The sequence below is a fragment of the Pristiophorus japonicus genome (assembly GCF_044704955.1).
Source record: "Pristiophorus japonicus isolate sPriJap1 chromosome 24 unlocalized genomic scaffold, sPriJap1.hap1 SUPER_24_unloc_1, whole genome shotgun sequence".
NCBI classification, from domain to species: Eukaryota; Metazoa; Chordata; class Chondrichthyes; family Pristiophoridae; genus Pristiophorus; species Pristiophorus japonicus.
Window position 1 is genome coordinate 2,830,107 of NW_027250648.1, and position 13,768 is coordinate 2,843,874.

Here is a 13,768-nt window from a genome sequence, read left to right on the forward strand (position 1 = left end):
GTCATAGACAGATGTATTCCCATGTGGGACAGGCTCGATACACCAGATGGTCTTTACCTGTCCTTCATTGTTGTATCTGCGACAGATAGATTGGTGAGGACGAGGTCAAGTAGGTTTTTTCCTCATGTTGGTTCTCTCACCATCTGCTGCAGGCTCAGTCTGGCATATATGTCCTTCAGGACTCGGCCAGCTCAGTCAGTAGTGGTACTACCGAGCCACTCTTGGTGATGGACATTGAAGTTCCCCACCCAGAGTACATTCTGTGCCTTTTCTATCCTCAGTGCTTCTTCCATCTTAAACCAGTGCGAGTAATAGAATAGATTAGATTATAATGTGAGATGTTTATATCTATAATTGTGAAACTCTAAGAATTAACAGCAGTCAGGGGAGTTTAGGAATAATGAGAAAATTACTGAAAAAAGTACCTGCTGGGAACCAGGGAAAGTGTCCTTGTAAATCACAGATTAGAGAAGTTCCAGCTGTCTTTTCCTCACTTCCTGCCCAAACCCAGCAGAGAAGACAAAGAAGAGTCCGGTGCCAGAGGTGGATCAGTGCAGGGTATAAAAGTGAGGGGAGACTGGAGACACCGGAGATCAAGCTCAGGGCGCCCGAGGTTCCATCCAGCGGGCTGACCTGGTGTCAGTTACTGTGGACACGTGGGACTTGCATCTTTACTCTGATTGGTGGATCAGTATAAGATACGGCAGTCGACTGAGAAACTGCTCATCTTATATTTCTTATTAAGGTATTAAAGTTGCTGACACTGGACCCTTAAACTTGCTAATTAATAGACAAGGCAGTAGCTAGAATCTTACACCCCAAAATCTCTCTACCCCTCCACTCCCTGTAAAATTTTACCATTTAGTACATTTCCTCCCTTTTCTTCCTCCCAAAATGTATCGCATCAGATTTCTCTGCACTAAATTTAATCTGACATCTACCTGTCTCATTTACAAACCTGTGCATTCTCACTTACAGTCCTCTTCACAGTTCCCCATGCTCCCCATTTTTGGCATAATCTGGAGATTTTGATCGTGTGCCCCATATACCCAAGCCCAGATAATTTCTCTATATTGAGCAGAGCAATGGTCCCAACACTGACCCTGGGGACACCACTGTTTACATCCCTCCAGTCTGAAGAACCTCCATTAACCGCTACCCTCTGTTTTCTGCCCTTTACCCAACTTCCTATCCACGCTGCCCCACTCCTTTTAACACCATGAACCTTAATTTGATCAACAAGTCTCCTGTCCGGCACCTTATCAAAAACCTTCTGATAATCTATCTACACAACATCCCCTCCATTTCCTTTCTGACTGCACGGTGTTATTTCCTGAAATAATCCCTGCTGTCTGTCCTGAATGAATCCATTTCACTACCAAACGTTGCAATGTTTGCTCCACCTCACAGGGTTCCATCTGTTTAAAGCCACAACAGAAAGGTCCAGTTTCCTCCTGGAGTTTGAGAGAAATCAGCTTTAACAATGGGGCAGAGTTTCAGCCAATGAGGGAGATCTGGGCTCAGCCCCGCCCACTGGCTGCCACAAGCCCTACCCCTTCGCACTCTGATTGTTTGGAGGACCAACCGTCCTCCAGTCCCGCCCCCGCTCTTCCTATTGGTCCGGAGCTGCCGTCAATCACCCGAGCCGGATTAATGTTCAGTCTGAGGGTCCAGAGCTGCATTTGGAAAATAAACATTAATTGAACCTGTCAGTTACAACATTCAATTAATTGAAATTAATAGAAATCACCAGATAAAATATCTTCTGGAGTTTACTAAATGGGGAGCGAGTCTCCACTGAGGGTTTGTTCCAGTTTTGGTCTCCAAATCCAATCCAAACGGCCTGATTTTGGTCAGCTTGTATATTGTACATACTGCAGGTCTGATCACCAATTTTTAAAATAATTTATTTCTTAATATTATTTATTGTCCCTCTGGCCCCAATCTCGATGGGATGACAAAATAAAATTCAATTCTCCCAATATGGACTTTCAATTATTGGAAAAAATTCTGAGGGACAGGATAAATCTTCATTCAGAAAGACCCGGATTAATTAGGGACAGTCAGCACGGATTGGTTAATGGAAGGTTGTGTCTGACTAACCTGATTGAATTTTTTGAGGAGGTCACACGGAGGCTCGATGACGGTGTTGTGTTTGATGTCATGTATATGGATTTTAGCAAGGCTTTTGATAAGAGCCCAGATGGCAGACTGGTCATGAAAGTAACAACCCATGGGATACAGGGCAAAGTGGCAACTTGGATCCAAAATTAGCTGAGGTAGGAAGCAAAGGTTAATGGTCAATGGGTGTTTGTGTGACTGGAAGGCTGTTTCCAGTGGGGTTCCACAGGGCTCAGTACTAGATCCCTTGCTTTTTCTGGTATACATCAGTGATTTAGACTTGAATGTAGGGGGTATGACGATGAAATTTGCAGATGATATGAAAATTGGCCGTGTGGTTGATAATGAAGAAGAAAGCTGTAGACTGCAGGAAGGTATCAATGGACCTGTCAGGTGGGCAGAACAGGGGCAAATGGAATTCAATCCACAGAAGTGTGAGGTAATGCATCTGGTGAGGGCCAACAAGGAAAGGGAATACACAATAGATGGTAGGACCCTGAGAAGTGTAGAGGAACAGAGGGACCTTGGAATGCATGTCCACAAATCCCTGAAGGTAGCAGGACAGGTAGATAAAGTGGCTAAGAAGGCATACGGGATACTAGACTTTATTAGCCTGTTGTTACGGATTCTTTTCCCTCAATCTGTTTCAGCGAATACACTGATTCGAACACTTTAAAGTTTAGTTCAGACTAACTTTATTCAGGCTTCATCGATGAAGGGTCTTGCTCTGATAAAGGCACTGACTCAATGAGTCTGTCGAATCCATCAGAGCAAGCAAAAATCATTACTAGACTAAATTTATGTCTTTCAACCCAATGTAATCAATCATTGCATGTTTTCTTTCGACAAGTAAGTGAGCGTGTCAAATAAAAAAATTTTTCAACCACCGGGACCATGTATTTTTTATCTTTTGCTCAACAAACCTATCCTTTGTGCATTTCCTAGCTCCGTAACTTATATCCACACCTGCGTTCCTAACTTAAAATGTCTTAAAACTTCCCACATACAGGACAACACTACAAAGGGTTGAAAAAAAACTTTCACTCTGTTTGGAGAAGTGGGAGGAGCCTAAATTAATAGACAACTGCATCACCTTTCCAAACAGGCTTTTTAAAAAACATGAAAAGATAAAAATGTATTCCGCAGTCAAAAAATCACACAGGGACTCCCACTCAACAACAGACATTCACAAAAGTCTCTCTTCATTCAACAAAGCTTATTAATTAATTTTTTTTCTTTGGCCGGCTCTATTTTTGGATCCATGATTGCCCATTCCCGCGTCGCCCCGCGGTAAAGAAATATTTTATCCTTACACAATTCCTCGCGTCGCCCCGCGATTTAGTTTTACACAATTTTCCTTTTCTTCTGCGTCGCCCCGCGGTTTTCCTATTCACATCGCCGCACGATTATCTATTTCCCTATCCCTCCATGTCGCCGCGCGATTGTCTATTTCCCTATCCCTCCACGTCGCCGCACGGTTCGCGTCGCCGCACGATTGTCTATTTCCCTATCCCTCCACGTCGCTGCGCGGTTCGCGTCGCCGTGCAATTTAAGTCCAATCAGTGCCTAGACGGACTAAGTGATATATAAAGTCGACGTCGTACCTGACTTGGACACTTATTTCCTAAGTTAAAAGGTATTCGACAGATTGACCTGGATCTCGTTCAGACGCTGCCTGAGAACCAGTGAGTGGTCAAACTTTCCTCAGACTTTTGGGACTGAAGGAAACCGAAGTGGTATTTAAAGAATACTCACTCCAGTGGCCATTTTCCTCCCGTCTCGTCCGAGGTTAGTTTGGCTCTTAGTTCGCAAGTTACAGGCGGTCGTCCGTTGAGATCCCATTTCTGACACCAAATGTTGATACGGATTCTTTTCCCTAAATCTGTTTCAGCGAATACACTGATTTGAACACTTTAAAGTTTAGTTCAGACTAATTTTATTCAGGTTTCATCGATGAGTCTGTCGAATCCATCAGAGCAAGCAAAAATCATTACAAAATCAATACATTTATGCAGTTTGTGAATGGTACCACCCCTTTTCATTGTTCTATCACATCAGCTACTGTGGCACAGATACAAAATAAATTAGTCATTTACACAGTTAATTAAGCAATGCCCCTAATCATGAGAGAAGATTAAGTCATCTCCAGCTTATCTTTGTTTTGTAGGCAAGGAAGACACAGTTCTGCTTCTCTGAGTATTCCCACAGTTTAGCTCCTATAGCTGTTGCTACATTCCCATGATCAGACGGTTCCTCAAGGTTGTTTAACAAAGATAAGTCACTCATTAGATCTCACTGTAGGGGAAAACAATGAGTCAGCAATAACCATGAGCGCCCATTTTAGAAAGAGTTAATACATTTGAAATTAGTACGGATAATACATATAAAGTTGGTAGCTACAGTGATACAGATTCTCAAGCCGAGGCATAGAATACAAGAGCAGGGAGGTTATGCTTGAACTGTACAAAACACTAGTTAGGCCACAGCTAGAATACTTCGTGCAATTCTGGTCACCGTGTTACAGGAAAGAGAGGGTACAGAAGAGATTTATTTATGAGGATGTTGCCTGGACTGGAGAATTTTAGCTATGAGGAAAGATTGGCTAGGCTGCGGTTGTTTTCTTTGGAACAGAGAAGGCTGAGGGGAGACCTTATTGAGGTTTATAAAATTCTGAGGGGCCGAGATGGAGTGGATAGGAGGGACCTATTCCCCTTAGCAGAGAGGTCAATAACTCGGGGCATAGAGTTAAAGTAATTTGTAGAAACATAGATATCCAGAGCGCAGAAGGAGGCCATTTCGGCCCATCGTATCCACGCCGACCGACAAAGAGCCACACGGCCCTCGGTCAGCAGCCCTGAAGGTTACATATAAACCTATGAACAATGGCGGAAAGGTAAAGAGCACCCGGGCCAACCAGTCCACCCCACACAACTGCGACACCCCTTGCACCGAAACATTCTACACTCCACCCCAACCGGAGCCATGTGTTCCCCTGGGAGAGGCAAAAACCAGATTAAAGTCCCAGGCAAATTGGGGAAAAGAAAATTGGGGAAAATTCCTCTTTGACCCATTCAGGCGATCGAAACTAGTCCAGGGATCACCCTGGCCGTATTCGATTCCCTGCAGTACTTACCATCGTATCTGCGCCAGCCAACATGAGGTTATCCAGTCTAATCCCACTTACCAGCTCTGGGTCCATCATCCTGCAGGTTACAGCACTTCAAGTGCTCATCCAAGCACCTTTTAAATGTGGTAAGGGTTTCTGCATCCACCACCTTTCCAGGCAGTGAATTCCAGACCCCCACAACCCTCTGCGTGAAAAAGCCTCCTCTCAAATCTCCTCCGAGCCTTCCACCAACCATCTTAAAACTTTGGCCCCTCCACCAAGGGAACTAGGCCCCTATATCCAGGCCCCTCAAAATCGTCACCTCAATGAGGTCTCCTCTCAACCTCTTCTGTTCCAATGAGAACAAACCCAGCCAATCAAACCTGTCCTCAAAGCTAAGATTCTCCATTCCAGGCAGTATCCTAGTAAATCTCCTCTGCACCCGCTCTAGCGCAATCACATCCTTCCTATAATACAGCAACCAGAACTCCAGCTGTGGCCTAACCAGAGTATTATACAATTTAAGTAATACCTCCCTGCTCTTGTATTCTGTACTTCGGCCAATAAAGGCAAGCATTCCGTATGCCTTCTTAACCACCTTATCCACCTGGCCTGCTACTTTCAGGGATCTGAGGACTAGCGCTCCAAGGTCCCTTTGATCATCCACCACTTAATGTGTATACCCTTTCCTTATTAGCCCTCTCAAAGTGCATTACCTCACATTTCTTGAATTAAATTCCATTTGCCACTGCTCTGCCCACCTGACCAGTAGATTGATATCCTCCTGCAGTCCGTGACTTTCCTCTTCATTATCAACCACACAGCCAATTTTAGTGTCATCTGCAAACATCTTAATCACACTCCCTATATTCAAATCTAGATCATTGATGTATACCACATAAAGCAAGGGACCCAGTCCTGAGCCCTGCGGAATCCCACTGGAAACATCCTTCCAGTCACAAAAACATCCATCAACCATTACCCTTTGCTTCCTACCTCTAAGCCACTTTTGGATCCAACTTGCCACTTTGCTCTGGATCCCATGGGCTTTAACCTTCATGACCAATCTACCATGTGGGACCTTATCAAGAGCTTTGTTAAAATCCATATACACTACATCGTATGCACTACCCTCATCGACCCTCCTGGTTACCCCCTCAAAAAATTCAATCAGGTTAGTCAACGACGATCTTCCCTTAACAAATCCGTGCTGACTGTCCCGAATTAATCCTTGCCTTTCCAAATTTAGATTTATCCTGTCTTACAGGACTTCTTCCAATAATGTTCCACCGCTGAGGTTAGGCTGACAGGCCTGTAATTACTCGGCCTATCCCTTTCTCCCTTCTTAAACAAGGGTACCACATTAGCAGTCTTCCGGCACCAGGCCCAAATCCAAATAGGACTGGAAAATGATGGTCAAGGGATCTGCTATTTTCTCTTTTACTTCGCTCAACAGCTTGGGATGCACTTTATCTGGGCCTGGGGACTTATCTACTTTCAAAGCTGCTAAACCCCTTAATACCTCCTCTCTCACTGTTTGTTTATTTCATCCAGAATGTCACACCTCCTCAATGGCAGTATCTGCATTGCCCCTTTCCTTTGTGAAAACAGATGTAAAATATTCAATAAGAATCATACCAACATCTTCCGCCTCCACACAAAGATTACCCTGATGGTCTCTTTCTTTAGTCACCATATCCTTTCTTTCATTATCCCCTTGCTCTTAATATATTTATAGAACATAATTGGGTTTTCCTTAATTTTACTAGCCTAGAATTTTTCATGCTCTCTCTTAGCATTCCTTATATGTGTTATGTATGTATGTAGACTTTACCCAAATGTAAGACTTGCCTGCAGGGGACACACCTGTGGGAGACCTAAGGGTCACCTGTGCACCTGGGCAAGCAGGTATAAAAGGTGACTCACTATGCTGCTTCCTCACTCTAGCGTCTGAAATAAAGAGACCAAGAAATCTTCTCAAAAAATTCCAGAAGATTTTTCATGCTTGACAAATCTTCTGGAATTTTTTGAGGATGGAACTAGTAGAGTGGACAAGGGAGAGCCAGTGTATGTGGTGTATTTGACTTTCAGAAGGCTTTTGACAAGGTCCCACACAAGAGATTGGTGTGCAAAATCAAAGCACATGGTATTGGGGGTAATATACTGACGTGGATCGAGAACTGGTTGGCAGACAGGAAGCAGAGAGTCGGGATAAATGAGTCCTTTTCAGAATGGCAGGCAGTGACTAGTGGGGTGCCACAGGGCTCAGTGCTGGGACCCCAGCGTTTTACAATATACATCAATGATTTGGATGAGGAATTGAGTGTAATATCTCCAAGTTTGCAGATGACACTAAACTGGATGGCGGTGTGAGCTATGAGGGGGATGCTAGCAGGCTGCAGGGTGACTTGGACAGGTTAGGTGAGTGGGCAAATGCATGGCAGATGCAGTATAATGTGGATAAATGTGAGGTTATCCACTTTGGGGGCAAAAACGCGAAGACAGAATATTATCTGAATGGCGGCAGATTAGGAAAAGGGGAGGTGCAACGAGACCAGGGTGTCATGGTTCGTCTGTCATTGAAAGTTGGCATACAGGTACAGGCGGTGAAGAAGGAAAATCGTATGTTGGCCTTCATAGTGAGAGGATTTGAGTATAGGAGCAGGGAGGTCTTACTGCAGTCGTACAGGGCCTTGGTGAGGCCTCACCTGGAATATTGTGTTCAGTTTTGGTCTCCTAATCTGAGGAAGAACGTTCTTGCTATTGAGGGAGTGCAGCGCAGGTTCACCAAACTGATTTCCGGGATGGCAGGACTGACATATGAGGAGAGACTGGATCAACTGGGCCTTTATACATTGGAGTTTAGAAGGATAAGAGGGGATCTCATAGAAACATATAAAATTCTGATGGGACGGGACAGGTTAGATGCGGGTTGAGTGTTCCCGATGTTGGGGAAGTCCAGAACCAGGGGACACAGTCTTAGGATAAGGGGTAGGCCATTTAGGACTGAGATGAGCAGAAACTTCTTCACTCAGAGAGTTGTTAACCTGTGGAATTCCCTGCCGCAGAGAGTTGATGCCAGTTCATTGGATATATTCAGGAGGGAGTTAGATATGGCCTTTACAGCTAAAGGGATCAAGGGGTATGGAGAGAAAGCAGAAAAGGGGTACTGAGGGAATGATCAGCCATGATATTGAATGGCCTACTCCTGCACCTATTTTCTCTGTTTCTAAGGTCACAACAGTTTGAGCTTGCGATATAGTCCCTGTGGATTTATTCTGAACATAACAATATCCTTTTGAATTTTACCTCTTAACTTTCTATATTCCTCCAAAGATTCTACAGTATTTAGCCGTCGGTATATGACATAAGCTTCCCTTTTTTTATTTAGTCCCGAGACATCCAGGGGGATTTAGAATTGTTATTCCCACCCTTTTTCTTTAAGGGCATATGTTTGGCATGAGCCTTCCGGATCTAATCCTTGAATGCCTCCCACTGTTCTGACACTGATTTACCCAAAGTAGCTGTTTCCAGTCCACAGTGGGCAAGTTACCTTTTCCCCATTTACGACTTTTATTCCAGGCCTATCCTTGTTCTTAGCCATAACTAACTTGAATCTGACTGAATTATGGTCACTGGCATCCAAGTGCTCTCCCACTAATACCTCTTTAACCTGCCCAGCTTCATTCCCCAAAACTAAATCCAAAACCGCGCCCTAATTTTGTTGGGCTTGTTACATACTAACTAAAAAAGTTCTCTTGAATGCATTTTAAGAATTCCGCACCCTCTATACCCTTCACACTATATTTGTCCCAATCAATATTCGGATAGTTAAAATCCCCTACTATTACTTCCCTATGGTTTTTGGACTTTACAGGAATTTGCCGACATATTTGCTCCTCTATCTCCCTTCCACTGTTTGGGGGTCTATAATACACACCCAGCAGTGTGATCGCCCCTTTTTTATTTTTTACTTTTCAATTCGACCCATATGGCCTCATCTCGATGACGAGATCCAACACCGCCTCCAGTGCGCCAGTGCAGCCTTTGGTCGCCTGAGGAAAAGAGTGTTTGAAGACCAGGCCCTCAAAACTGCCCCCAAGCTCATGGTCTACAGTGTAGTAGTAATACCTGCCCTCCTGTATGGCTCAAAGACATGGACCATGTACAGTAGACACATCAAGTTGCTGGAAAAATATCACCAATGATGTATCCACAAGATCCTACAAATCTTCTGGAAGGACAGGCACACCAACATCAGTGTCCTCATCCAGGCTAACGTCCCCAGCATTGAAGCACTGACCAAATTCGATCAGCTCCACTGGGCCGGCCACATAGTCCGCATGCCAGACACGAGACTCCCAAAGCAAGTGCTCTACTCTGAGCTCCTTCACGGCAAACGAACCAAAGGTGGGCAGCGGAAACACTGCAAGGACACCCTCAAAGCCTCCCTGATAAAGTGCAACATCCCTTCTGACACCTGGGAGTCCCTGGCCCAAGACCGCCCTAAGTGGAGGAAGTGCATCAGAGAAGGCGCTGAGTACCTTGAGTCTCAACGCCGAGAGCATGCAGAAATCAAGCGCAGACAGCGGAAAGAGCGTGCGGCAAACCTGTCCCACCCACCCCTTCCCTCAACGATTATCTGACCCACCTGTGACAGAGTCTGTGGCTCTCGTATTGGACTGTTCAGCCATCAAAGAACTTACTTCAGGAGTGGAAGCAAGTCTTCCTCGATTCTGAGGGACTGCCTATGATGAAGAAAATATGATCCCTCCTCATTGCTATAATAGTTCTTTAATCAATAAAGCGACACCCTTTTTATCCCCCTCTCTGTCTTGTCTAAAAATCCTGTAACCAGGAATATTGATCTGCCAAACCTGCCCCTCTATCAGCCATGTCTCTGTAATGGCTATAATGTCATACTCCCAAGTGTCTACCTGTGCTCTTAGCTCATCCGCCTTATTCACTACACTCCTTGCATTAAAGTATATACCATTTAGCACAGGAGGACCTCCTTGATTACTACTTACTAACCTTTGTTTCCTCTGTTTTACAGATTCGCTTCCTCAATTCTTGCTATCCAATTTCTGATTTACTTCCTTCCCTATTGAATTTGTTCTCAGGTTCCCATCCCCATGCCAAGCTAGTTTAAACTACTCCCCAACAGCACTAGCAAAACTCCCCGCGAGGATATTGGTCCCGGCGCTGTTGAGGTGCAACCCGTTTGGTTTGTACAGGTTCCATCACCCCCTGAAGCAGTCCCAATGCCTCAGGAATTTAAAGCCCTCCCTCCTACACCAACTCTCCAGCCACGCGTTCATTCTCTCTATCCTTCTATTCCTGTACTCATTAGCACGTGACACCGGTAGTAATCCAGAGATTACTACTTTTGAGGTCTTACCCTTTAATTTTCTTCCTAGCTCCCTAATTTCTGCCTGTAGGACCTCATCCCTCTTTCTACCTATGTCGTTGGTTCCGATATGGACCACGACCTCTAGCTGTTTACCCTCTTCTCCCCCAGAATGCCCTGCATCCACTCTGCAACATCCTTGACCCTGGCACCAGGGAGGCACCATACCATTCTGGAATCATGTCTGCGGCCGCAGAAACGCCTCTCTGTTCCCCTAATTATAGAATCCTCTATCACTACATCTCTTTTATTCTTCGTCCTTCCTGTGCAGCTGAGCCGCCCGTGGTGCCTTGGAATTGGCTCTGGCTGCACCCCCCAGAGGCACCATCGCCCTGACAGCTGATCAGAAGTAAAGCGAGATGGACTCATGGGTGGGGACTCCTGCACGATCTGCCTAGCGTTCTTGCTCTGTTTGGTGGTCACCCACTTCCCCTCTGCCTGCACGCATTTAAGCTGCGGGGTGACCACCTCCTGAAAGGTGCTATCCATGTAGCTCTCAGCCTCGCGGATGCACCAGCTGCCGTTCAAGCTCCTAAACGTGGAGCTTGAGTAGTTGAAGATGGAGGCTCTTCCTGCACAGTCACTGACCCCAATCTCCTCCTGTCTGATATAAACCAAACATCATCATCATAGGCAGTCCCTCAGAGTCGAGGATGACTTGCTTCCACATTAAAAATGAGGTCTCAGATGTCTGTTAAGTCCAATGCGGGAGCTACAGTCTCTGTCGCAGGTTGGACAGACGGAGGTTGAAAGTACGTTGGATGAAGTGCCGATTTGTTGAAGTGCTTGGGTTGTCGTGCGCTCCTTCCGCCGTATACGCTTGGTCTCCACTTGCTCCAAGTGAAGAGACTCGAAGTGTTCGACGCCCTCATGGATTATTCTCTTCCATTTTGAGTGATCTTGCGCCAGGGATTCCCAGGTGTCAGTGGGGATGTTGAACAACTTCAGGGTGTCCTTGAAGCGTTTCCTCTGCCCCCCCCCTGGGGCTCGCTTGCCGTGTCGAGACTCCGAGTAGAGCGATGCTTTGCGAGTCTCGTATCGGGCATATGGACGATGTGTCCTGTCCATCGTAGCTGATCGAGCGTGGTCAGTGCTTCAATGCTGAGGATGTTGGCCTGCGCGAGAACAGACGTTGGTGCGCCTATCCTGCCAATGGATTTGCAGGATCTTCTGGAGGTAGCGTTGATGGTACTTCTCCAGTGCTTTGATGTGTGTGCTGTACATAGTCCATGTCTGAGAAGCATGTATGAGGACAGGTATCACTACTGCTCTGTAGACCATGAACTTTGGCCGGTTTTAAGGTTCTGGTCTTCAAACACTCTATTCCTTAGGCGACCAAAGGCTGCACTGGAACACTGAAGGCGGTATTGGACCACGTCATCGATATCTGCCTTTGTTTACAGTAGGTTCCCGAGGTATGAAAAATGGTCCACATTGTCCAAGGCCTCATCATGGATTTTGATAATCGGGGAGGGATAGTACTGTGTGGCGGGAGCAGGTTGATAGAGCACCTTTGTTTTACGGATGTTTAGTGTAAGGCCTATGCTCTCAAACGTTACAGTGAACGTGTTGACGATGGTTTGGAGTTCGTCCTCCGAGTGAGCACAGACGTGAGCATATTGTAATTCAATGACAGAGGATGGCACGACCTTGGATCTGGTCTGAAGATGATGGAGGTTGAACAGTTTCCCGTTTGTTCCAAAGATTATCTCCACTCCAGCGGGAAGCTTATTGACGGTGAGATGAAGCATTGCAGCAAGGAAGATCGAGAAGAGCGTCGGTGCAATGACACAGCCTTGCTTCTCCCCGGTCCGTACATGAATTGGGTCTGTGGTGGATCCATTGATCAGGATCACAGCTTGCATGTTATCATGAAGCAAGCGGAGGATGGTGACATTTTTGAGCAGAGCCGAATTTGTAGCGTACACTCCATAATACCTCACGGGTGACAGAATCAAAGGCCTTGGTCAGGTCAAAGAAGGTTGAACCAACCCCACAGTCACTGACACCAATCTCCTCCCATGTGATATAAACCAACCCTTGTCACTGACGCCAAGTGGACTGGGAAAATATGTTAAAGGGTAAGACTGTAGAAACACACTGACAAACATTGAAGGAACTATTTCATAACTCTCAGCAAAGATTTATTCAAGGGAGAAATAAAGATACTAAGAGAAGGATGAACCATCCCTGGCTAACCAAGGAAGTAAAGGATGGTATCAAATTGAAAAAAGGCATATAATGTTGCGAAGGACAGAAGATTGGGAAATTTTTCGAAACCAGCAAAGGACGACTAAAAAAAATGATAAAGACAGACAAGATAGCAGATGAGAGCAAAGTAGCAAGAAATATAAAAACGGGCAGTAAAAGCTTCTACAAGGATATAAAAAGGAAAGGATGAGACTGGAGAATTAATAATGGGAAAGATGGAAATGGCAGAGATTTTCAACAAATATTTTGTATCAGTCTTCACGGTAGAGGACACTAAAAACATCCCAATAGTTGATAATCAAGGAGCTATTGGGGAGGGGGACTTAAAACAGTCACTATCACTAGAGATAAAGTACTAATCAAACTAATGGGACTAAAGGTGGACAAGTCCCCTGGACCTGATGACATGCTTCCTAGGGTCTTAAAAGAAGTGGCTGCAGAGATAGTGGATGCATTGGATGTAATCTACCAAAATTCTCTGAATTCTGGAGAGGTCCCAGCAGACTGGAAAACCGCAAATGTAACACTCCTACTTAAGAAAGAAGGAAGATAGAAAGTAGGAAACTATAGAGCAGTTAGCCTACCATCTGTCATTGGGAAAATACTGGAGTCCATCATTAAGGAAGTAGGAGCAGGACATTTAGAAAATCATATTGCAAGATTGCAGTCAGGCAGAGTCAGCATGGTTTTATGAAAGGGAAATCATGTTTGACAAATTGGCTGGGGTTGTTTGAGGATGTAACAAGCAAAGCGGATAAAGGAGAACCAGTTGCTGTCGTATATTTCGATTTCCAGAAAACATTCGATAAGGTGCCACACAAAAGGTTACTGCACAAGCTAAGAGCTCTCGGGGTTGGGGGTAATATATTAGCATGGATAGAGAATTGGCTCACTGACAGAAAACAGAGTCGGGATAAATG

General features: G+C 45.2%; 1 pseudogene; it reads right to left on the bottom strand.

Annotated features, from left to right (window-relative positions):
* LOC139241180 (zinc finger protein 850-like) overlaps positions 1 to 13,768 on the bottom strand; it is a 269,295-nt pseudogene that overhangs the window by 195,135 nt on the left and 60,392 nt on the right.